The sequence below is a fragment of the Phocoena phocoena genome, chromosome 14, assembly GCF_963924675.1.
Source record: "Phocoena phocoena chromosome 14, mPhoPho1.1, whole genome shotgun sequence".
NCBI lineage: Eukaryota > Metazoa > Chordata > Mammalia > Artiodactyla > Phocoenidae > Phocoena > Phocoena phocoena.
The window spans coordinates 65,995,450-66,022,303 of record NC_089232.1 but is presented as its reverse complement, the minus strand read 5'-3'; the positions used below and the strand labels follow the sequence as shown (position 1 = coordinate 66,022,303).

The 26,854-nt window shown below is 39.2% G+C and overlaps 1 protein-coding gene across 2 annotated transcripts in view; it reads left to right on the top strand.

Annotated features, from left to right (window-relative positions):
* The first annotated feature begins 298 nt into the window (after positions 1 to 298).
* Positions 299 to 26,854, top strand: part of LCLAT1 (lysocardiolipin acyltransferase 1) — a 194,317-nt gene continuing 167,761 nt past the window's right edge. Inside the window, exon 1 of one of the 2 annotated variants that reach the window (XM_065891171.1) lies at positions 299 to 464. The gene's annotated coding sequence lies outside the window, so the exon portion shown is untranslated. The remainder of the gene's footprint in view (positions 465 to 26,854) is intronic. The other variant, XM_065891170.1, reaches the window with a different exon arrangement.

The following is a 26,854-nucleotide window of genomic DNA, read 5'->3' as shown; positions in this document are numbered from 1 at the left end:
AACTCCCCAGACTTCTATTGTCACTTTGAAACTCCAGGGGTTAGAGGGACCATTAGGTTTCCTGGGACAATGCCCTCCGGCATTCCCTATTTCTTATTGCTACTCGCCCCTACACCCCCTCGCTCTGTGGGTTCCTCCTCTCCTGGAGGCGGGCCGGAAATGAGCGTGGTCACTTTAAGGGAGCCCTCAGTGTCACGCGCCCGGGGAGCCCCAGGCGGGGGAAGCAGGGGCGGGGCTCCGGGGACCTGGGCTTCTCACGCAGCCGGGGACGCCGCTGCCTCAAGGCGCTCGCAGCCAATCAGGATGGAGCCTGCTGGGACGCATTACAAGGGCGACTGGCCCGAAGCCTCCCGCTTCGGGATGAATTAGCGGCGGGTTCTGCACGGAGGTTGTGACCCCCAGGGATTCTCCAGTTCGCCCACGCGCTCGCCACGGCGTCGCGCGTGTTCCTCTGCTGGTCACAGGTGAGAAGCTGGAACCGTCAGGTGGGGTTTACGGCACGGGGAAAATGGCGGCGGCGGCCGGGGAATCCTGGGTCGGCGGAGGGGGAGCAGCCCCATGGGCTCTTCCACCCGAGCCGCGGGCCTCCCTGGGCTGCGGCCCCCTGTAACGGTTACTTGACGGGGAATTGGGGTCACCACGCGGGTGGCGGCGCCGTCGGCTCAGGTGAGAGGAGGCGCGGGGAAGCGACTCCCGGAGGCTAGCGGAGGCGTCGGGGGCCGCGGGGCGGCTCGGGCCGGGTCGACGTGGCCGCGGGAGGAGGAGGGCCAGGTATCTGATAGGTGTTTACAGAAGAGCACCAAGACCTTCCTGCTCCAGATTGGGGCGGGTCCGGGAGCTGCACCGCTGCGAACACAGTCCAGGCTCTGCCGCTGTTAAGTCAGATGTGTTAAAGGTCCCAAGTGGCCGCCACGTGCGAGGCTTGGACATGAGCTGTGGAGGGAAAGGGCTGGATCTGGCTTATTTGTGTATGCTCCGGGCGCCTGCCTGTAGGTGCCAGAGTGGCAGTGCCACAAAAGGAAAGGTAGGCCCTAGCCAGGGGCTGATGTCAAGTCTGATCGTCAAGGTGAATCTGAGCTCCTAGTTGTCCATTTGAAGAGAAGAAATAAAAAGTTCGGGCGCTTAGCTTTTGGGAGAGACGTTTTGCTTCCTGGTATTTCCTTGGTTCCGGTGGGTTCCCCGGGAGCATTGCCTCTGCCTTCGAAGTTCATTAACTCTATTCCATGTGCACTTGGCTGCATGTTAAGACTGAGGATTGAGTTTCAGCTGAAGCCCAGGAATGTAATGAAGATAAGTATAGGTGAAGGTGTTAACAGTAATGCAATTTTGTCCGTTCATGTAGGTCCCTTGTTTGAGCAAAGACCTGTCATGAAGTATAACTAGTTGGGTTAGTTTTCAAAAAACTGTCTTGATGAAAGAGCCCTTTTTGCAAAACTGTTACGTTTTTGAGAGTAAAAGAAAAAGATTCATTAAATTTTTTTTTTTTAAGTTCCTATTGCTACATTGTACTTTGATGTGACAGATAGGTAAATTAAGTGACTTTTGTTTTTGGTAGCAGTCTTAATTTTGTGGAGTGCCTTGTTCTGTCATTGAGAAAGCACAGTGGCACTTTTTGTTTGTTATCAGTAGTTGTCTTTGGACTGCCTGCTATGCATCAGGCACTGTGAAAATGAGGCTTCTCTTACCTTTTAATTTGAGCAAATGGAGGTCCGTTCCTTCCCACCAGGTGCTTAGTCTGGGTGTTGCTGATAACCAAGGGTAAACAATGGGGAAAACCCAAAAGAATCTTTCTTCCACACCGCATCTGTGGAGATGTAGTCAGTGTAGTCTGGGGCTGGGGTTAGGTGTAGTTTCTTGTTCTTACTCTGCCACTTAAAATATCTTAGGGAAATCATGACCTCTCTATCAGTACTTTATCTCGGAAATGGACAAAGTGATTCTCCAAGCAATCTCACTGTGCTGTTGTGAAAAAAAAAAAAAAAAAAAGTGTATGTAAAAGGACTTAAAAAAGTTAAAAGCACTGTGTTGACAGTTGACATTTATTACTATGCATTTACTCCTCAGGCACTGTTCCAAGAGCCTTTAAGGGCTCACTCACCCAGCAACATTGTGTATCATCTTTGTTTTACACGAGTAAGCTGAGGCATGTGGAAGTTTTAAGCTATTTTCCCCAAATTGCAAGACTAGCATTATGATGTCAGACTGTGTTCTTAACCACCATGCACACCATCTTCCTGTATCATGCAGATGTGTTATGTGTAAAGGTGATATATATGAACAGACTTTCAACGAAGTAATTTTGTTTGTGGTCTTTTAGTTGTATAAATAATAACTGTGATTCATTCCCTTGGCATCCAGTAGTGATTTATATGGTGATGACTCCAGTTACTTTGGTTAAGTGGTATATTCATCCCACCTTTGATGCCCATTATTATTTTTTTTGTTGTTTTTTTTTTTGTTTGTTTTTTTGCGGCCTCTCACTGTTGTGGCCTCTCCCGCTGCAGAGCACAGGCTCCGGACGCGCAGGCTCAGCGGCCATGGCTCACGGGCCCAGCCACTCCACGGCATGTGGGATCTTCCCGGACCGGGGCACGAACCCGTGTCCCCTGCATCGGCAGGCGGACGCTCAACCACTGCGCCACCAGGGAAGCCCAATGCCCATTTTTTTTTTTTTTTTAATTTATTTATTTGGCTGCACAAGGTCCTAGTTGTGGCATGCGGGATCTAGTTCCCTGACCAGGGACCGAACCCAGGCCCCCTGCGTTGGGAGCGCAGAGTCTTAACCACTGGGCCACCAGGGAAGTCCCCTGATGCCCATTTTTTAAAATTAATTTATTTAATTTATTTTTGGCTGCGTTGGGTCTGTTGCTGCCCGCGGGCTCTCTCTAGTTGCGGTGAGCTGGGGCTGCTCTTCGTTGCAGTGTGCGGGCTTCTCATTGTGGTGGCTTCTCTTGTTGTGGGGCACGGGCTCTAGGCGCACGGGCTTCAGTAGTTGTGGCATGTGGGCTCTAGAGTGCAGGCTCAGTAGTTGTGGCTCACGGGCTTAGTTGCTCCGCGGCATGTGGGATCTTCCCGGACCAGGGATTGAACCCGTGTCCCCTGCATTGGCAGGTGGATTCTTAACCACTGTGCCACCAGGGAAGTCCCTAAAAGTATTTTAAAGCAAAGAGTCGTTACTAATTTCTAACAGGAAGCACACATCTGTAATTGAGGAAGGTTTTAGTTTTTTATTGAACTCTTTAAAAGAATACTTAGCTGGGTGACTTTTAAAAGACAACTTGTGTTAGGTTCATTGCTTTGACATATTTGTACTAATTTTTCTAGTGTCTATTTATAGAAAGAAGGTGACATGAATAAAAGTGTCTGGGACATTCATTCTTTCATTGAACCTTCATGGAATTGCCCTGCCAAGTCCTTGGGATGTAAAGATTAATTCCTAATCCTGAGTGAGAAAAACAAATAAGTGATTCACTAGTACAGGTGATAAGGACTCAAGTATAGTTGTGGTGGGTACAGAGAGCTGCAGGAACACATACTAGGGAACAGTTGCTTCTGCTGGGGTCGTCCTGTGCAAGAAGGGAAGGAGCTGATTGCAGGATAAAGGGAGAAGGGACTTCTAGCCAAAGGAGGAAGCAGTGCAAAATTAGGATGAGAAAGAGGGCATGGGTGCCCAGGTGTAAGGCCAGGATTTTGCAGGAGTTGCTAGGAAAGAAGCCAGGAAAGGTTAGGGCCAGATTGTGAATTCTCAGCTAAGAGAGTGACTTTATCCTGTGGGCAGTGGGACTTATAGAAGGATCTTAATCAGATGAGTAACATGATCAACTTTATGCTCTGGAGAGGGGACTTTGGTGGTGACAGGGTCAAAGACAAAATGTAAGGAAGAGACCAGTCAAGGGCAGTTCCCATACTCCAGACCAGAGATGGTGAGGGAGTGAAGCAGGGCATTAACTGTGACAGCAAAGTTCAGAGGCCACCACACATTTGGAAGGCAGAATGGAAGATTGGCTGGGTGTGAAGAATAACTGGATGGGGGAGGGGAGCACCTGCTGAGCTAGTAAAGAGAAGACTAAGCTGTTACATTTGTTCGTTTTGGTTCTTTGGTAACTGTGGTTGGAGAAAGGAGGTTCTGTTAATTAATTTAGGAAAAAGGATGGAGCAAGGAGTTCTTTGTTACTGGTATTCTGGAGAATTGTAAACCCTCTGAGGTTGTTGGGTCAAATAAGGTGTAATAGAACCTGGCTTAACAGAAGCCTCTAGGCTTTTGATTTCTGAGACTACAGAACACTTAATTATATCATCAAAGTCAGTAGGGTCTAGTATAAAGTGACCCATTGGAGGAAAGCCCCTCAAAGGGAGTGGGAAGAATCATCTAAGGTATGTTTGGGGTAAAATGTTAGAATAACAGGTGTTAGAGGGTTTTTCTCACTTTTTTAACAGTGTGTTTTTAATGTATTTGTACAGAAGTCATTATAATATAGAAGTAGTCACAGATGAATCCTCTAGTTGTAAAACTGATTTCCGCTCAGACGTTCGTAACACTAAAGTTGTCTGTCACCAACAACATAACATGAATGCATTTCAAATCGACTGCAAGGTGAAATTGTAAACCTTACAAAGATGCAGGAATTCATGAATTCAGAGCAAGGTCAGAACCATTCAAACCATAAGCACAAATCAAAGAACTACTGAGTTGAGTCGGCACAGATTTCTTAAAGAAGACTTAAAGCAATGACTGTAACAATGATTGATAAATTTGACTTCGTTAAAATTGAGAATTTCTCTCCACCTAAAGACACCATGAAGAGAATGAAGGGCAAAATACAGACTGGAAGAAGAAATTCTCAATTCATCTCTCTGACCAAGGACTCACATCCAGAATGTATGCGTATTGTGTAAAATTAATAAGAAAAAGACAATTTAATTTAAAAATACACAAAAGTTTTGAATAGGCACTTTCTAAAAGAGGATCTCTGTATGGCCAGTATGCGTATAGAAAGGTGTTCAATGTTATTACTCAATGGAGAGTCACAGGCTTTAGAGCGCAGGCTCAGTAGTTGTGGCACACGGGCTTAGTTGCTCCATGGCATGTGGGATCTTCCCAGGCCAGGGATCGAACCCATGTCCCCTGCATTGGCATGGCAGGCGGATTCTTAACCACTGTGCCACCAGGGAAGCCCTGTGGTAAGTTTTGAAAACAGGAAGTATGAGTCCTCCTACTTTGTTTTTCTTTTTCAAAATTGGGTTGTCTATTCTGGGTCCCTTGTAAGTCTTTATGAATTTTAGAATCAGCTTGTCAGTTTCAAGAAAGAAGTCAGCTGTGGATCTGGTAGTCAGTGATTTTTAATACTATATTCATTGAGTTGTACAACCATTACCACAATTAATTTTAGAACATTTTTATCACCGCAAAAAGAAACCCTGTATCCATTAACAGTGACACCTCATGTCCCCTCATCCTCCCACCTTTGACTTAGGCAAGTACTAACCTACTTTCTGCCTGTTCTGGACATTTCCTTTAAGTAGAATTATATAATATGTGGTCTTTTGTGACTGGCTTCTTTCACTTAGCATAATGTTTTAAGTGTTCATCCCTGTTGTAGCATGTAACAGTACTTAATTCCTTTTTATGGCTGAATAATACTCCATCGTGTGGATATGCCTCATTTTATTTATCTACTCATCAGTTGATGGACATTCAGGTACAAGTTTTTTGTGCAGATGTATGTTGTAATTTTTTTTGGTATATAACTAGGAGTTGAATTTCTGGGTAATATGGTATAATTTTTTGAGGAACCATCAGACTTTTCCAGGCTCTACCATTTTACAATCTCATCGCAGCATATGGGGGTTCCCATATTTCTGCATCTTCCCCCAACACTTGCTATTATCTTTTTGATTATAGCCATTCTAGAGAAGTTATAATAAAACATTCTCCTGAGTGTGAGTTATTGTGGTTTTGATTTGCATTTCCCTGATGGCAGATGATGTCAAGCATCTTTTCATGTGGTTATCAGGCATTAGTATATTTTCTTTGGAGAAATGTCTATTCAGATCCATTGTCCATTTTTTAATTGGGTTATTTGCCTTTTTACTACTGAATTATAGAAGTTCTGTATATATTCTTGTTATAAGCCCCTTATCATATATATGATTTGCAGAAGTTTTCTTCTATTCCGTAGGTTGTCTTTTCCATTGAAATGCAGTTTGCAGTTGCTTTTTTTCTTTGGTGTATTTATCTTGTATCTGCACCCTTACTGAACTCACATATTAGGAGGGTCTAGGAGGTTTTTGGATAGATTTCTTGGGATTGTCTATGGAAACCATCATGTCATTTGCAAATAGGGACAGGTTTATTTCTTCTTTCTGTATGGCTTTTATTTCCTTTTCTTGCCTTCTTGCATTGACTAGAATTTTCAGTACTGTGTTGTATAAGAGTGGTGAGAGTGGACATTGTTGTTCTCAATAATAGGGGCAATGCATTGTTCATTTTTTCTTTCAGCATTAGGTGTAATGATGTTTGCTGTATGTTTTTTTATAGTTGCTTGTTATCTAATTGAGGAAGTTCCCCTGTATTCCCTTTTTTTTTTTTTCTGAGAGTTTTACTCATAAACAGGATTGTTTTTTATCAGATAATTTTTTCTGTATAGATTGGTATGATCCTGTGAATATGTATTTTATCAGTTTGTTAATATTGTGGGTTACATTGATTCTTGAATATTCAACTAAGGATTTTTGTGCCTACATTCATGTATTGGTCTATAGTTTTTTTCTTTTGTACTGTCTTTTCCTGGGTTTTGCATCAGGGAAGTACTAGCTTCATAAAGTAAATTGGGAAGTGCTCCTTATTCTTGTATTTACCAGAAGAGATTGTGTTAATTTTTCTTTAAACATTTGGTAGAATTCTCTCATCAAACAATCTTAGCCAGGAGATTTCTTTTTCATGAGGTTTTAAATTACGAGTTTAATTTCCTTAATAGTCACAGGACTATTCAGATTATCTATTTCATTTTGGGTGAGTTGTGTGCTTTCGAGGAATTGGTCCATTGACACACGAAGCAGGGCTCCTCACTGCTGCTGGGCAGGGGTGGAAGTTTCAGCTCCTCTCTAGGCCTTCACTGATACTACTATGCCTTCTTGCTGTTCTCCACATGTACTGACACCTGTACTGACACCACTGGGAGGGGATGGCCTTCTTACCCCTGGAGGGCAGAGAAAGTCCTGACTCTCTACTAGGCCTTGTCTCATACCATCCTGGTGGAGATGAGAAGGGGAGCCTCCTTACTGTCATGGCAGTAGAAGTCCAGGCTCTCCAGGTGGTCTTCGTAGACACTGAGGCAGGGCAAGGGGGAGTCTTACACCTACCTGGCAAGGGAAGAAAGTTCTGCCTTTGATACCATCCCTGCAGGAATGAGGGTGGGGGGTAAGGGGAGGGAGTAAGGGGGGTAACCTGTAATGTTGAGGCACAACAGTACAGCCTGGTGAGAGGGAAAGTTCAGGCTCCCTACTTGGCTTACCTTGTTGTGGGTGGGGATGAGCCACAGTTTTTCCTGTGGTTTTTGGCTGGAGTGCCAGTGGTTATTGTCTGCAAGTCTTCTGTTTTGCTCTGCTGCTCTTTTCTTGGTTTTCTGAAAGAGCAGGAACTTTTTTGTCAGCCCCCATTGGTATTTCTGGATTACTGGCTGCTTCAGCTTTGTGTCCACGTGATATATATGAGGCAAAAGGAAAACCCAGAGAACTCACTACCATGTTGTTCAGCGGGTCCCAAGGTGCCTCCCTAGCTAGTGTGCCTTCTCTCCATGCTCAGTCTTTTTTTTTTTTTTTTAATTATTTATTTGGCTGCTCGGGTCTTAGTTGTGGCACGCGGGATCTTTGATCTTCGTTGCGGCAGGCAGGTTTTTCAGTTGTGGCATGTGGGATCTTTAGTTGCGGCATGTGAACTCGTTGTTGCGGCATGCATGTGGGATCTAGTTTCCTGACCGGGAATCGAACCTGGGCCCCGTACATTGGGAGTGTGGAGCCTTAGCCCCTGGACCGCTGGGGAAGTCCCACCTTCAGAGTCTTTTGTTTGTTTCATATATGATGTCCAGGGTTTTTAGTTGCACTTAGCTGGAGCAGTAGGAGCAGTACATCTACTTGATTTTACTGGAGTGGTAGTTGGACTGGGATTGATTTTTCTTATGGAAGAAAACATAGGGTGGAAATTAAGATGCATATATTGGCCAGTTAGACACTTAAGTTAATTTTGGGTCAGTTACTTGGAAGTGACAATTTAACTATGTCTTTTTTCCTTCAGAGAGTAATTCTCCTTGTCATTGTTCAGTAAAACCAAACCCTCGTTAGTTTTAGATCTCTTAAGAAGCTTGACAATCCAATGAATTAATTTATTTCTGCATTTATATATAAATGCATAATAATTCTAAATTTCTGGTTTAGTATGTGAAGAAAACAATTTATTGTAGTGAAAGATTAGTTTTATGGAGGGGACTAACTCAGTTTTTCTAATGGTTGTCAGAGATCTTGAAGCTGTGGATTTTTTTCTAAAAGAAGAAAAAGGCAATGTGCATGGTGGTTAAGAACTATGTAAGGAAAATTTGTGAAAGTCTTGAAATGTACAAAAGGGATTACGGGGTGTTTTCATTGGAAACTAGGTGGTCTGAAGCACATTTCCTGGAGATCTAATCTATGGGATCTACAGCTTTTATTATTTTTTGATTTATTTTATAATGTTGTAAGTTGTGAATAACTCACAGCAGTGCAAATTGCTCTTGTCCTTAAGACATGCAAATGAATTTTGTTGGTTGGAGGTACTGTTGATTTCTTTTCCTCTTTTGTGGGGGAAGCAGGTTTTGGATCTGTTAAGCAAATCCATTTGACCATTCCTGATGCCTGTGTGTTTGTGTTCTTTGGATCCACTTTTGAACCAGATGAAACATCTTATTTATTCCATAATTAATTAATGAGTTACATAAAATCATAAACAGGTGTTCATTTTATATTTGTATGGGAGACACAGTGTTATCTTTTTGTTTGTTTGAATTATCCTTTTAACAGCTTGAACTGTGATGTGCTTGAATCCCACTGTAGCACTTACTGTCATTGTGATTTTCTGTAATACTTACTACAGCTAGGTAGGTTCTGGTTTTCTCATCCTTGTTTTATAGATAAAGAAAAGGAAGCCTTTAAGAAGACGTATAACTTGTCAAGAGCCGGAGGTGTTAGAGAACCCAGTGTTTTCTGACTTTTAACCCTTTATGCTCAGCCGACTTCCTTCCTTGCTTGAAATGTTAACTGTCTCCCCCAAATCTGGCAACTGTGGACTAAGGAGTACTTTTGCTAGAATACACTTCTATCACATCATTTTTGAGCTTAAGAACTTTCAGCTCTAGATTATTGCAGGATAAAACCCACACTTCTTAGGCAGCCATTCAAGGCTCACCACAGTCCGTCAAGCCCGAACTAACAATAATACTGTCCCAAACTTTATATAGAAGCAAAGCAAACAAACACCTATTGTGTTTCTTGGATGGGCCACCACTCAATGTGTATCTCCAGTGAACTGCACTGGAGATGGAAGACGTACCTTCCAGTTCCTTATAAACTATAACTGGGAAGTCAGAATATATTAAAAGACTGTCAGTATAAAAATAGCACATGCTGATCAATGAGCAGTATAGATACTGAAATGCTTTTGGAGTTCAAAAAAGCAGCAGCTTCATGGAGCAGATGTATTTGGAGCTTGGTCTTACCAAGATGGTAGGATTTTGATAATTTTCACATCTGGGGAGAGGACGCTTGTAGTGAGGAAGCTCATGAGTGAAAGGAATGGAGGAGGTTGTTGGACATGTATGGAAAGGTGGTGTTGATGGCAGTGAATAGTTTATGTGGAGGGAACCTTTTCTGAAGGCCAGGGTCTATTCCCTGTCTCAAAACATGTCTTCAGAAGCTGCAGCATAATGTTTTAACTAACTGAATTTGTGCTAGGTCTCTGTTCTTTGAAACTAGAGTTGTTTGAAATGACCCCAAAACTATTTTAGGACCTACCTAGGTGATAAAGTTGGGTGATCATGTTGGTTAACATTACTTTTAGTAATGCAACATCAGAATAAATACAGTATTTCAAGTAACGAGTCTGAAGGAGATAGCATTCTTTATATTGGGCAAGTTTTGGTAAATATGTATTTTTAAAGGTCTTCTTTTGTACCTGAACTCACTATGTCATATTATACTCAGTCTCCTGTATTCTGTAGAGTTTGAATCATTCCTGACTCGCTAAAGCATAACAGTTTTTTTGTCATCTGGGCTCCCACTTAAAAACAAAACAAGGGACTTTCCTGGTGGTCCAGTGGTTAAGACTCCATGCTCCCAATGCAGGGGGCTTGGGTTCAATCCCTGGTCAGGGAACTAGATCCTGCGTGCCTCAACTAAGAGCCCGCATGCCGCAATGAAGATCCTGAGTGCCGCAACTAAGATCTGGCGCAGCCAAATAAATAAATAAATATTAAAAAAAAAAAAGGAACATTACATCAATGAATTAAAAAAAATAAAAACAAAACAAAACTTTAATTTTTATCGTGATTTTGTAAATAACATGCATTTTGGAAAATAAAAAATGTATAAAGAACAGTTCAAAATCACATTACTCAGGTAATTAGTCACCCTTGTTTATTAATATTGCACTGCTTTTGTTTATATAGTTGCATATACAATTTTGTAGTTGTACTCTTTTCAGTTAATTTTGTAAGGATTTTCCCACGTCATAAGAGTTTTTGGAAAATATAGCTTCTATTAATATGTAAACATATTACAATTATATATGTTTGTTATTTTATTTTTTCCCTTTAAGTAAAAACAGAATAATTTACTTACTATATTTTAAGTGCTTTTTTCACTTAATGCATCATGGCTAGCTTTCTAAATGAGCTTATATTGTTGTATTTCATTTTTCACTGGCTACATTGAATTCCATTGTAGACATATACCATCATTTAGCTATTTCTATATTGATGGGCATTTATACTATTTCTAATTTTCACATACAAGTAGAATTTCAGTGAGCATGTGAATTTTTATTTATTTATTTAATTGAAATATCATTGTTTACAGTATTAGTTTCAGATGTACAACATAGTGATTCAATACTTTTATAGATTATATGCCATTTAAAGTTGCTATAGGGACTTCCCTGGTGGTCCAGTGGTTAAGACTCTGTGCTTCCACTGCAGGGGGCATGGGTTCAATCCCTGGTCAGGGAACTAAGATCCTACATGCCATGCAGCGTGGCCAAAAATAAATGAAGAAAGAAAGGAAGGGAGGGAGGGAGGGAAGGAGGCGGGAGGGAGGGAGGGAGGAAGGAAGGAAGTTAGGAAGTTATTATAAAATACTGGCTCTATTCCCTGTGCTGTACAATATATCCTTGTAGCTTATTTATTTTATACACAATAGTTTATATCTCTTAATCCCCTACTCCTGTCTTGCCCCACCTCCCTTCCCTCTCCCCACTGGTAATCAGTAGTGTGTTCTCTACATCTGTAAGTTTGTTTCTGCTTTGTTATATTCATTCATTTCACTTTTTAGATTCCACATGTAAGTGATAACATACAGTATTTATCTTTCTCTGACTTATTTCACTAAGCATAATACCCTCCAGGTCCATCCATGTTGTTGCAAATGGCAAAATTTCATTCTTTTTTTAGGGCTGAGCAATACTCCATTTTATATATTATATATATATATATGAAAAATATAAACCACATCTTCCTTATCCATTCATCTGTTGATGGACACTTAGATTGCTTCTATATCTTAGCTATTGTGTATAATACTGCACTAAACATAGGGGTGCATATATCTATTCAAATCAGTGGTTTTGTTTTTTTTTTCTCAGGTAAATACCCAGGAGTGAAATTGCTGGATTGTATTGTATTTCTACTTTTCGTTTTTTGAGGAACCTCCATACTGTTTTCTGTAGTGGCTGCACCAGTTTGCATTCCCACTAGCAGTGTACTATGTTTCCCTTTTCTCCACATCCTTGCCAACATTTGTTATTTGTGTTCTTTTTGATGATAATCATTCTGACAGGTGTGACGTGATATCTCATTGTGGTTTTGACTTGCATTTCTCTGATGATTAACCATGTTGAGTACCTTTTCAGGTGCTTGTTGACCATCTGTGTGTCTTCTTTGGAAAAATGTCTGTTTAGGTCTTCTGCCCATTTTTTAATCGGGTTGTTTGTTTTTTGATATTGAGTTTTATGAGCTGTTTATATATTTGGATATTAACCCCTTATCAGTCATATCACTTGCGAATATTTTCTCCCATTCAGTAGGTTGTCTTTTTGTTTTGTTGGTGTTTTTTTGTGTGCAAAAGCTTTTAAGTTTAATTAGGTCCCTTTTGTTTATTTTTGCTTTTGTTTCCTTTGCTTGAGGAGACAGATCCAAAAAAATGTTGCTATGATTTAGGTCAGAGTGTTCTTCCTGTTTTCTTCTGGGCGTTTTATGGTTTGCAGTCTTAACGTTTAGTTTTTTAATCCGTTTTGAGTTTATTTTTGTATATGGTGTGAGAAAATGTTGCAATTTCATTCTTTTACATGTAGCTATCCAGTTTTCTGAGCATCACTTATTGAAGAGACTGTCTCTTCCCCATTGTATAGTCTTGCTTCCTTTGTAGTAGATTAATTGACTGTAATTTTTTTGGTTTATTTCTGGGCTTTCTATTCTGTTCTGTTGATCTATATTTCTGTTTTTGTGTCAGTACCATACCGTTTTGATTACTGTAGGTTTTTTTTTTTTTTTTTGTGGTATGCGGGCCTCTCACTGTTGAGGCCTCTCCCGTTGCGGAGCACAGGCTCCAGACGTGCAGGCTCAGCGGCCATGGCTCACGGGCCCAGCCGCTCCGCGGCACGTGGGATCCTCCTGGACCGGGGCACGAACCCATGTCCCCTGCATCAGCAGGCAGACTCTCAACCACTGCACCGCCAGGGAAGCCCTGATTACTGTAGTTTTGTAGTATAGTCTGAAGTCAGGGCGCCTGATTCCTCCAGTTCCGTTTTTCTTTCTCAAGGTTGCTTTGGCCAGTGGGCATTTTTATACGTAAGTGTTTCCCCTCGCTTTGATGAGTATTTTTGTAGGATAGATGATTAGAAGAAGAATTATTGGGTACAAATCGATTTGCCTTTTAAATCTTGTCAGCTATGCTGAATTGCTTTTTAAAAGGTCTCTATCAGTTTATATTCTCAGTAATAATATGTTTAAGAGTCCCTGTGTCCCCATACCCTCACTTTTGCTAGGTATTGGGGTGGCCAAAAACTTCGTTTGGGTTTTTCCATAAGATGTTACAGAAAAACCCGAACGAACTTTTTGGCCAACCCAATATTATCCTTGTCAAATATGGAAGGGTAGTAGTTGGAAACATGACATCACATTGCTTTAATTTGATTTCTTTGTTTTTTAGTGTTTCGTATGTGACTGTTTTCTTTGCTCATTTTTTCTATTGCTATATTCTAATTTTTAATGCTTTCATATTTTACATATAACTCTTTAATTCATCTTGAATTTTGATTTTATGGAATGAAAACTGCTTGATTCTGAAGGAGTTCAAGGGCTGGTGGGCCTTAAAATTATGTGTTGGAAAAATTCAGACAATAAAAATAATTTTTGCTGCTTTTGGAAAGTAGTCCATTTCAAATTCATTTAAAAACGTAGTTTATTATTACCCAATTCTATAATGTTTGTTGGGGAAATAAGAAAATCCTGCCAACAAAAAGACCCCTCTTTACCAATGTAGAAGGGAGAAAAAACTTGATATATTGGGTATGCATGTGAGATAACATGCATGTAGATAGTTCAGGAGAGACTACAAACTTTGAGTAGAATTTCATTCATCTTTACAGTAAAATAGAGATTTAATGTTTCTTTTATATTTTTGAGAGACAAATGGATGTACCCTGTGATAGTCTCCTTTACACCTGGTGATAGATTCCTGAGTTAATTTCAGAGGTATGTGTTTATCGTTATGAGAGTCAGAAGGCCTGTGACTTTGCATTGTGAAATCTGGAGACTAAGATTACCTAATTCCTGACCAAAGGGTTTGGTGTATGTTTTTAAGGAGACACACTGTGGTAGGCTGAAAATAGCTTTCCAAAAGAGATCCAAGTCCTGATCTCTGGTAACCTTATATGGCCAAAAGGGTCTTTGCAGATGTGAATAAATTGGAGGTCTTGAGCTGGGGCAGTTAACCCTGGATTATCTGGTTGTATTCTAAATGCAATTAAATATACCCTTTTAAGAGGGAGGCAGAAGGAGATGGTACACACAGAGAAGAGGAGGAGGCAAGGTGACCCACCATGGAGGCAGAGATTAGAGTGATGTGGCCACAAGTCAAGGAATTCTGGCACCATCAGAAGCTGGAGGAGGCAAAGAATGGATTCTCCCCTAAAGCCTCTGAACGGAGTGTGGCTTGACACCTTGATTTCAGTATTGGCCTACTAATACTGTTTTCAGACTTTTTGCCTCTAGAACTGTGAAAGAGTACATTTATTACGGTGTTCTAATCCACCAAGTAATTTGTTATAGCAGCCATAGGGGGGGAAATATGTCACCTAAGGAGAGGAGAGCATTAGCTCTCTCCCCTTTATTAAACTAAGAACATTTTCATTTTATTTACCCTTATATTAATTATTGGTAATAACACTTGGCTCTTGGCTTCTCTTTGTTAATGACTATCATTTATTTGTTCCCATGATTGAGTAATAGAGGTTAAAGTTAAATAGGCTACAAAGTGACTTTAAAATAGAAAAGAAAATGTAACCTCAATGGTATTTGTAAAGTTGATGGTGATGTATTTTGACTATTTTTTTTTTAGACCTGAAAAGCAGAATAATTTGTAATCATTTATATCATGAAGTTCTTTTCAGTTTTGCTTTTGGATTGCAGAGAATAAAGTCTGTTTTTCTTACTAGTGAAGCTGTGTGATAGTTACTGGGTACTTATTAACCAGTTTGAATGTTTGATACATTTTTTTTTCTACAATGGAAAGAATTTCAAGTTCATAGTAGCATTTTGTTAAAATTTTCCTTACTTTACAAGTTCTAATTTTTTTTCAACCAAGTAGCAGATTATACCTAATGCCATAATTGAACTTATGACTTTTTTATTGAACTTATGACTTTTTTCATTGACAAGTAATTTCTTATATTTTTGATGAACTAACCATGTGTAGATTTAGAGTTATTAGAAAATTTATTTTTCCAGAGTTTTCTGAAAAATTTATTTTCCTTGTTTTATGTTTTTATGTCTTTTTTAAAGAAGATGATTAATCTCTTTTCCCAATTCTATGTCTCTTTGAGAATTTTTTGTTTTGTTAGAATTTTCAGGACTCTAACCACACTCATTTTAAAGGTCTGCTTTTTTAGTTTCCTAATCATGTAGTTTTATTTTCATTCATATTTCTGTCTTCCTGTTTTCTTTAATAACACTTTTATTTTAAAATCTTAAATTGACTGCTTAGTTTATGTTCTCTTAAGTATTATTATTTTAGACAATGTATATGAGTACAGCTTTGTATGAATTCCATAGCTTTTGATATGCAACATCTTTAAATTTTTTCCTTAATATTCTGTTACTGTTTTTAAACTTTGGTGGAGGGCTTATTAAAAGTATAGATGCTCTAACTCCACTCTTGATCTGTTAAATGAGAATCTCTGGGTGTAGGGCTTAAGCTTCTGTATTTTAAACAAGCTCCCCAGGTAATCTGAGTACACACCAAATTTGAGAACTACAAGTCTTGTTTATCCTTTAATTTTTAAAAAATTACTGCAGCATTATTTAAGAGTTTAGAAATTTACAGTATTAGGATTCTTTGTTTTGAATTCATTATTAATTATTGGTTTTGTTGTGTTATAATCAGAAAATATGCCCTGTAAATTAATTGAGATTGCCATTGTGGCTTAACAGACAACTGAGTTTTGTAAATAATCTCCACTATGGATACTTGAAAAAAAAGTTAGGCTATGACATTTGGTTTCTATTAATTAAAAAAAAATTGAGATGAAATTCACAAATCATAAAATTAACCATTTTAAAGTGAATAAATCAGTGGCATTTAGAACATTCACGTTGTTGTGCCACTGCTTCCTCTGTCTAGTTCCAAAACACTTCATCACCCCAAAAGGAAACCCTGTTACTACCTTTTTCTCCCCAGTCCCTGGCAACCACCAGTCAGCTGTCTGTCTCTATGAGTTACCTTTTCTGGATATTTTATATAAATATGTATATAAATATATATATAAATATGTGACCTTTTGTGTCTTGCTTCTTTTACTTAGCATACTGTTATCAAGGTTCATCCATGTTGTAGTACGCATCAGTACTTCATTGCTTTTGTTAAAAATTTTATTTATTTATTTTTGGCTGTGTTGGGTCTTCGTTTCTGTGGGAGGGCTTTCTCTAGTTGCGGCAAGCGGGGGCTACTCTTCGTCGCTGTGTGCGGCTTCTCATTGTCCTGGCTTCTCTTGCTGTGGAGCATGGGCTCTAGACGCGCAGGCCCAGTAGTTGTGGCTCACGGGCTTAGTTGCTCTGCAGTATGTGGGATCTTGCCAGACCAGGGCTTGAACCCGTGTCCCCTGCATTGGCAGGCAGATTCTTAACCACTGCACCACCAGGGAAGCCACCCCCCGTTTTTTTTCTTCATTCCTTTTTAAGGCTGAGTAATATTCCCCTGTATGTATATATAATACTACAGTTTGTTTACCCATTCATCCATTGAAGGGCATTTAGGTAGTTTCTACCTTTTGGCTATGGTAAATAGAGCTGTTATAAAAATTAGTGAACAAGTATTTGCGTACCTAGCTCCAGTTCTTCTAGGTATATACCTAGGAGTGAAAATGCTGGGTAATAAAGTAAATCTATGGTTAACTTTTTGAGGAATTGCCAACCTGTTTTCCCAGAGCAGCTGCACCATATTACATTCTCATCAGCAGTGTATGAGGCTTCCAGATTTTCTGCATCTTCACCAATACTTGTTATTTCCCACTTTTTAAATTATAGCCATTCTTGTTGGGTATGTAGTGGTATCTCATTGTGGTGTTGATTTGTGTTTCCCTAATGATAATGACATTGAGCATTTTTGACTGTATATCTTTGGAGAAATGTCTGTTTAAGTCCTTTGCTCACTTGAAAAAGCTGTTTGTCTTTTGTTGTTGAGTTGTAAGAGTTCTTTAATATTCTGGATACTAGACCCTTGATTTGCAAAAGTTTTCTCCCATTATGTGGGTTGTTTTTTCACTTTCTTGATAGTGTTATTTGATGTACAGAAGTTTTAAATTTTGATCAAGTCCAACTCATTTTGTTTTTTGTCTTTTGTTGTGGTTTTAGTGTCATATCTAAGGATCCATTGCCAAATCTAAGGTTGTGAAGATTTACCCATATGTTTTCTTCGAAGAGTTTTATAGTTTCAGCTCTTACGTTTAGGTCATTGATCCTTTTTGAGTTAATTTTTGTCTGTGGTATAATACAGAGGTCAGTTCATTCTTTTGCATATGGATATCCAGCTGTTCTAGTACCATTTGTTTCAGACTATTCTTTCCCCATTGAATGGTCTTGGCACCCTTGTCAAAAATCAGTTGGCCATAGATGTATGGGTATATTTCTGTATGGGTATATTTCTGGACTCTCACTTTTATTCCATTGATCTCCATGTCTTTTCTTATGCCAGTACCATACTGTTTTGATTATTATAAGCTTTGTGGTAAGTTTTGAAGTTGGGAAGTGTGAGTCTTCCAACTTTGTTCTTTTTTATTACTGTTTGGCTACTTGGGACTCCTTGAAATTCCATATGAATTTGAGGATCAGCTTTTCCATTTCTGCAAAACAGGCTGTTGGAATTTCAAAAGAGATTGCATTAAATCTGTAGTTTATTTTAGGGGGACAACTTTCATTCTTTCACCATTGAGTATGATGTTAGCTGTAGGTTTTTTTTTAAGTGCCCTTATTTTTCTTTTAAATCTTTAAACATTTTCTAAATGGAGTTAAAATTGCTCAACTTTAAATAGACTAATTTAAAATTTTTTTGCCAGTTTATGGGAAGTTGTCTCAAAATTGAGAACAGAAGAAATTTTTGTACGGTAATAATTTGGTCCTTACGTGGTCAGGAATATACAGAAAACGTTTATGGAAAAGGGGAGAAAAGGGCACAGGACCTTCAGAGCTTATTGAATACAGGGTTTTACTCCCTGAACTGTTGCAGTTGACAATCGCATCTACTTCTAAGGCTTCACTTTTTAATATTGGCTTGCAGGAAAACAAACTTTCCCCAGATTGAGCCTTTTAAAATTAAAAATGCTTTTTAATGTGTTAATTTCTTTCTTGGTTTGTAATAAATGTTTATAAATATCAGTAACTTGGTTTTTCTGAGGCCTTTTCTGAGGAGGAAAGAACCATGGACCAATGGCTGCACCAGAAGTTGCTCAGAAAAATGGAAACTCATTTTCTTAGACAAATGGAAATGCCCCCAGAGTCAGAGTGCACACTAATCTTGCATTTGGTAAACTGTCTTATCACTTGTCTTCCTTATAGTTATTTTAGTGGCAGATATGCAAAATATTTTTGATGGACCAGGTCTTAGAAATATATTGCAGAGAGACAGGAGGTGGTTACCTTTCCTACTCATTTAAGTTATTTTCAGTTTTCGTAAACATTTTTGGGAAAAATATCCAAGAGCCCTGTTAGAATAATTTTGCTTCTTTGAGTCTTGCCAGCATTCCTCCCTCCCCCTCAACCTTGCCCCCCATATTGTAACAGAATTTTTTGTGCCATGTTTAGCTAATGCATTGAGACTTTTAAGTCACAGAGGTAAGGAAAAATCAGCTGTGGATCAGTGTGTTGCCTAAAACTTTTTGCATTAAACAAACCATAATTATGCCTTTCTCTCCATCCTCTCTGGAGTTTAAAAAATAGTGTAATGATTTGTTGTCTCTGAATATAGTTGATATTTGTGTATAGTATATCTGTGGCCTCACCAGTCAATGGAGAGCAGATGTTTTCTCTTGGGAAATAGTTTTCCTGGAATAGATATTTCTGATTGCTAATTTGTTATATACATGTATACATATGTTTATTTATTTCTGAGACAGTCCTGAACAAGGGCAGGATATGTGTGTGTGTGTGTGTGTGTGTGTGTGTGTGTGTGTGTGTGTATGAGTCAGCTTTCTCCAGAGAAAGAGAACCAGTAGGATATAGAGATATTTATACATATCTCTACCTTAAATATTAAAAATTTAATTTTGGGCAGAAGACCTAAATAGACATTTCTCCAAAGAAGATATACAGACTGCCAACAAACACATGAAAGAATGCTCAACATCATTAATCATTAGAGAAATGCAAATCAAAACTACAATGAGATATCATCTCACACCAGTCAGAATGGCCATCATCAAAACATCTAGAAACAATAAATGTTGGAGAGGGTGTGGAGAAAAGGGAACACTCTTGCACTGCTGGTGGGAATGTGAATTGGTACAGTCACTATGGAGAACAGTATGGAGGTTCCTTAAAAAACTACAAATAGAACTACCGTATGACCCAGCAATCCCACTACTGGGCATATATCCTGAGAAAACCATAATTCAAAAAGAGGCATGTACCACAATGTTCGTTGCAGCTCTATTTACAATAGCCAGGAGATGGAAACAACCTGAGTGTCCATCATCGGATGAATGGATAAAGAAGATGTGGCACATATATAAAATGGAATATTACTTAGCCATAAAAAGAAACAAAATTGAGTTATTTGTAGTGAGGTGGATGGACCTAGAGTCTGTCATACAGAGTGAAGTAAGTCAGAAAGACAAATACCATATGCTAACACATATATATGGAATTTAAGAAAAAAATGTCATGAAGAACCTAGGGGCAAAACAGGAATAAAGACACAGACTTACTAGAGAATGGACTTGAGGATATGGGGAGGGGGAAGGGTAAGCTGTGACAAAGCGGGAGAGAGGCATGGACATATATACACTACCAAACGTAAGGTAGATAGCTAGTGGGAAGCAGCCGCATAGCACAGGGAGATCAGCTCTGTGCTTTGTGACCACCTGGAGGGGTGGGATAGGGAGGGTGGGAGGGAGGGAGACGCAAGAGGGAAGAGATATGGGAACATATGTGTATGTATAACTGATTCACTTTGTTATAAAGCAGAAACTAACACACCATTGTAAAGCAATTATACTCCAATAAAGATGTAAAAAAATTTGAGTTTATTTAAAATTTATACGTTTCTTTTTAATACATTCATATATATGTATGTATGTATCTATATGTTTAATATGTAACATACTTAATATACATTACATAATATTCCATTCAAATGCTTATCTTATCCTGAAACACCCTCACCGACACATCCAGAAATAATGTTTAATTTGGGTACTCCATGGCTAGTCCATTTGACATATAAAAGTAGCCATCACAGTGTGCCTCTTACTAGTAAAAGGAATTGAAGTCTATTATGATCCTTTTTATTTTAGTTAGTGTCTTTGGGATAAAGAGAGTGGGTAGAGGGAGAAGAAGCTTAGACGCCACCTAGTTCTCCTGATGTGGGTCACTTGCATCTGGAGCATCTTCTTTGACTCTGTTATCAGTATGTTTCTCATCCTTTACTTCTCTTTATAATTCTCCATGATTATACTCTAGATAATTTATGAAGCTGAACACAGACTTTTGTATTGATTTCTTCTAAAATGAGATAAAAATATACCTAATTTTATGGATGGGAGGTGAACATGGATACGTGCAAAGGGATGGCAAAATTTGAGGATCTTTTATAGAACAGACTACCAAACTTATGTTTTCATCTTCTGCCATGAATTCTGCCATTGAATTGGCCATTATCCTTAGCTGTTTGAACTTCTTAAAGGGGGTCACTGGATGGATAGTGGAGATGAGTGGCAACAGCTTGTTGTGGCTGCTGTTCCTTGGCTTCACCGTTATCCACAGTCTGAATATGGGCTTTGCGGTTCTGAAACCTGATTTTCTTCCTTCATCCGGTGCTCATGACTTCATTCATGCCAACACAATTCACCAGGATTGATTTTTCAGAAGCCAAAGTTCTGTTTATTAATATACATGGGGAGATGGACCTTTCCAGTCTGATTCATACTCACTGTTGGAGTGTCATTTTGTGTTGATAATCTAAGTGCTGAACAACATCTAAGTACTGAATGGTGTCTTATCAGTGGTAAGACAGTTGACTAGTTACTCATTAAACGATAATATAATGACTTACAGAAATATAAAAATAAATGTGTTAAGGATTTTATTTAATTCATAATCAATGAGAGAACCGGGCGAATGGTATATAACTGGTTCAGGGGAAAGTGAAAAAAGTCCCACAAATTTGTATGGAGTAAAGGAATGTTGAAATGGATTGCAAACGGAGACAAAAGCGGTCTGTGGGGGAGGGGGAGCCGATGAGCAGTGAGCGAAGTCGGATGAACCCTCTTCCTGACACGATGACTCTGCATGTCTCTCAGTTACCTACAGTTTATAGATTTGTAAAATTTCACATAGCGGTGGAGTATGATGAGGTGGAAGGGTGTGCTATAAACAGTGCCTAGTTTTCCATGTTTTTTTCCTCTACGTGAGTGGGAGTTAGAGGATATTCCAGGACTGTTCTTCTGGATCCTCTTGGAGCCTGGTAAACCTTTACAGTGGTACCATCACTCTGTTAATTAATGTGGACATATTAAAATAATCTGGTTTTGTAGTGGGAAGCAGCCGCATAACACAGGGAGATCAGCTCGGTGCTTTGTGACCACCTAGAGGGGTGGGATAGGGAGGGTGGGAGGGGAGACGCAAGAGGGAGGAGATATGGGGATATATGTATATGTATAGCTGATTCACTTTGTTATACAGCAGAAACTAACACCATTGTAAAGCAATTATAGGCCAATAAAGTTGTTAAAAAAATAATTTGGTTTTGGATCATTTAAATAATTGGTTATATACAGATCCAGGTTTGAACTTTTTTATAGAAGTTGCTAATTTTCTCTCAGGCACTGGATCTTTTTATGGAAAGCTGGAGGTAACTTGGAGTATGGCTGCAAGGAGCAATAATAAATCATGCTGGTTTTGTATGCTTTTCTCTTATAAATATGTAAATATTGAAATTGCTTAAAAATTTTGGGAGCCCTTATTGTGGTGTTGGAAAGAGCCTAAGATTTATAATAATCTGAATTACTTACCCTTATACATATACAAGGATGTGTAAACTATGATTTTATAATCTAACTTCCTTTTAATTCCTTCTGAACATTTTAAAGTATGTTTAAACAAAACAATTTTAAAATTAACATACATGTTTTATACAATTGGGTGTAGTATTTCTCTCTTAGCCAGAATAAATGTTGAGCGATTCTTTCCTTTTCATGACAGATGACTTTTCCTAATATTGTGATGCCCTCTAGTGAATTCAGCCTTTCAGATAAGAAGTTATGAGAGGCAGTAATCAGTACAATGAAATCTTCAGAGGGAACATACTAGTAATTAGAACTGTTTTTATATGTCTTGTGGAGAAGGCAAGTTTCTGTTCTAGGAAGTGTTTAAGCAAAGATTTGATAATCTCCCGCGAGTCTTATTGTTGAATTAAGTGAAATTGTTCCAGATGACTTCTAAAATCTTCAGCTTCAAGGTTCTAGATTTCATGACTTAACTAGTTTTCAGTTACTGAATACTGAGCATCCACAGTGTTTAGCACTGTCCTAAGGGTTGTCCTGAGGGTTGTGAAGGTTTCAAAGGTAGTATTAAGGCATGGATGTGACTTAAAGTAACTTTTGTCTGCATCAGTTTGGAGAAAACAATAGTAACTAACCTTTGTTGAACACTTACTCTGTTTCTGAAGCTGCTCAAAACAATTTACCTTATGTCTTTTAATCCTCACAATCATGAGGTAGGTGCCATCTTTAGTTCTGTTTTACGAGTGTAGAAACTGAGACCCAGAGGGGTTAAATAATTTGTTCAAACTCATGCAGTAAGTGGTGGAACCAGGACCAGCTTGTATAAAATAATAGTGAATAGGTGAAGGTAATTTTTAAAAAAATTTTTATTATTTATTTATTTTTGGCAGTGTTGGGTTTTCGTTGCTGCGCACGGGCCTTCTCCAGTTGCGGCGAGCGGGGGGGGGGGCACTCTTCGTTTCGATGTACAGGCCTCTCATCGTGAAGCACGGGCTCTAGGTGCACGGGCTTCAGTAGTTGTAGCACATGGGCTCAGTAGTTGTGGCTTGCGGGCTCTACAGCGCAGGCTCAGTAGTTGTGGTGCACAGGCCCAGTTGCTTCACAGCATGTGGGATCTTCTGGGACCAGGGCTCGAACCCGTGTCCCCTGCATTGGCAGGCGGACTCTCAACCAATGCGCCACCAGGGAAGTCCGGTAATTTTTAATTGTTTATAGGTCGACAGGTTGTCTATTGGTTGTCTATTTCAAGCTAGCTCAGATTACTTTTGGATACATTATGTTTTCATTGCTACACTTAAGTGTGTGGTTTCATATTCATTTCATTCAGAAAGTGGTAGTTTACTAATTTGGACCTAAATGTTTTAGTCCATTAACAATTTTTTGTCCATAAGATACTTTTGCTTTGTTTCTTAAAGATTTATTATTTATTTATTTAATTTATTTTTGGCTGTGTCAAGTGTTAGTTGTGGCACGAGGGATCTTGTTGCGGTGTGCGGGCTTCTTTCTAGTTGTGGCGTGCGAGTTTTCTCCTCTCAGGTTGTGGCTCACAGGCTCCAGGACGCATGGGGTCTGTAGTTGTGGCGCGTGGGTTCCAGAGCACGTGGGCTCTGTAGTTTGCAGCACGTGGGCTCTAGCTGACACACGAGCTCAGCTGTGGTGTGTGGACTTAGTTGCCCCACGGCATGTGAAATCTGTTTCCTGACCAGGGATCGAACCCTCATCCCCTGCATTGGCAGGCGGATTCTTTACCACTGAACCACCAGGGAAGTCCCTGTAAGATACTTATTTCAGAGACTTATTTGACAGACAGATGATGCAGCCTCCTTACCTTCCTAGTTTACTTTCTGTAAAACATCTATTCTTTAAAGTTTAGAGAATCCGCTGCTCACTCCTATGCTTACGAATTTATTTATGACTTTTGGCTTTCTTTTGGCTTTCACAGTCATTTACCGTCTTCATTGGATCTTAATGCTACTGTAGCTCTGTCCATTTGGTTTTCATTATCTAGACCAAGTAGAAATTGATTTCTCCATTTGTTGGTAAATTAATTTTATCAGATTGGGAATGTTGGCTTTTTGATACCCTGGATTTTACCTATTTGTGGTGTACTCAGGTCGTGTTAGTCATACAGAGACAGTATAGGATTCATCTTTGATGTGATTGTTGGAAAGAGAAGGTGAGCCATAGAATATATTATGTTGAGATATAAAAGGTAGATTTTTCATGTTTCTGGAAACTTGTCTGGTGTCCATTTATGAAACTCTTTGCTCCAAATCATTTGTTCCTCATTTGTATTTAATACGTTACAGATTAATGGTGACCTTAATGGCCTGACTACTCCTTAGGCTCCATCTCTCCCTTACTTCAGTTCTGTGTTTACCTAAAGACTTGTTATCGATGTGCCTCTTTCTTTATTTTTCCATTTAGGGTTCTAAGTGAGAAATAAGAGAGAATGTGAGAAGGAACAAAATAGCAGCTTTCTTAATGGAAGGGGAGATAAAGTGCCCAGCCTAGGAATTTAAAAAGTCTAGAAGGATTGAGCAGGGCTCTAGAGAAGACTGTTTCAGTGAAAGTAGGAGCTTAGAAAAATCCCATGTGACTCCATGTGCCTTTTGGCACATCGTAAAAATAGAATAATTACTTTTTAGGGTTTCTTGAGATTTTGTGATCCTCCCCCACCCCGCCAATTTGTTTCTCCTGTTTCTCTTTGTCTTTTTCCTCCTAGAGTTTTTTTCTAGCAGTGAAAATCTCAAAGAGTTATATCAGGGGATGGGAATTATGGGATAAGTTGTGGTCTTGCATTCTGTGTGGCCCAGAATCTGGGAACATAAAGTGAAGCGTTTTGGTGAGAGATTTAAAAAAATGGGTATAAGCTGGTCACATTTGGAAGACAGGGAGGTAAGAGAGGGTCTCTTACAGTTTATAAGAGTTAATACAATAGATTGGGGTATTAAAATACAGTTTTATAAATCATTGTTCCAAGTTAGGTGTTTATTCATAGTGGTTAAAGACTGTGTTGTTATTAGTGCTATTTTTCAGGCATGTATGAGTGAAGCTGGCTTTTTGTAGGCTGACCTGAAAACCTGATCACTTATGTATCATACAATTTCTTTGGGAAAATGCATTGTGAATTCCAAGCAGCTGACTTGCCGCAAGGTTTTGGCATGCTACCTGCTCATAATTTGGGACTCTTGTCTCTGTCCATATTTTGATAGAATTCCCACCTTGGGGCATTTCTAATCTGTGAACCAAAATTTTATTTGACTGTAAATTAGATAAACCTCTGTGGCATAGAGATATGTATGAAAATAGATTACTTTTACCCCAAACATCTTAATCTTATTGAACGCCATAAGTTAAGGAAAATTACATTCATTTTAGAAGTTTATAATGAAGTAACTTTGATAATTAGAAACTACAATAACATTTGGCAATGCAAAGTGATGGAAAGTAGTGGATTTAGGATATGTTTTGGAAATAACAGTTGACAGGTCTGTCGCTAATGTTTTTGGATTTGGGGGGTTAGGGAAAGGAAAGAATGAACGATGACTCCTATGTTTCTTGGTAGAGAATCTTGGTGGTTGCTGATACCGTTTACAGAGATGGGAGAAAAACAAGGGCTGAGTGGCGAGTAGAGGAATGGGGAAGAATAATCATGACATTTATTCTGAATGTGTTCAGTTTGATAGAACTGTTAGACACCCAAGTGTCAGGTAATCAGCTGAATCTGTGAGTTGAGCTCAGAGGAGAAGATTGTGTTGGAGATATATTTTGGAAAGGTCAGCGTGAGGATAATGTAGAGGAAGTGGGGAGGAGGAAAAGGATAGAAGACAACCAATATCTGAGTGATAGGAAGCCCCAGCATTTAGCGGTCTAGTAGAGGAGGAGGAGCCACAAGGAGACCCTGAGACAGGGAGCAATGAGGTCAGAAGAAAACCCGGAAAAGTGGTGTCACAAGAGCCAAGAGAGGCAAGCATTTCAAGGAGGAAGTGGCCATTCATGTGGAATGCTGCCAAGAGGTGGAGTAAAGTGAGGACAGAGGAGTGGCCATTGGATTTGGCAGTGTGAAAATAGACTTTTTTGCTGACGTGGTTTCAGTGGAGTGTTAGAGGCAACAAGCCAGACTGTAGTTGACTGAAGAGGGAGTGGGAAGTGAGGAACTGTGTGTCATTATGATGCATTTCTCTATTGGGTAGATGTTCACTTAATGTTCAAAACCCATTCAGTAAGCTTGGAGGTTTGCATTATCCATAAGTGGCTGTAGGAAGTTAGCATTGGCCTTTGCCTCCCAGTCATTTTTCTTTGGTTAGCATTTGATTGTTAATTTAAAAGGTTCTGAATTTCATAGGTGGCTTCCATTTAAGAGTAAAATTGGATGTTCAATCTGTGTTAACTTCTAGAGTTAATATTATATTAAGTTAAAACTTAGAGTATTTACCTTTTCAGGAAAGTAATTATAAGCCTTGAAAATTATGCCAGGACTGTTTCATCTTGAAACACTTAGAAATTCATTTTGGTTCTTTGTAATTACAGTGTTTCAGTAAGCAACATCTAAACAGGGATTGCATTTGGCAGTTATGTACATGTTCTTGTTCTAAACTAAGCACTGTTTCTGTGGTTTAG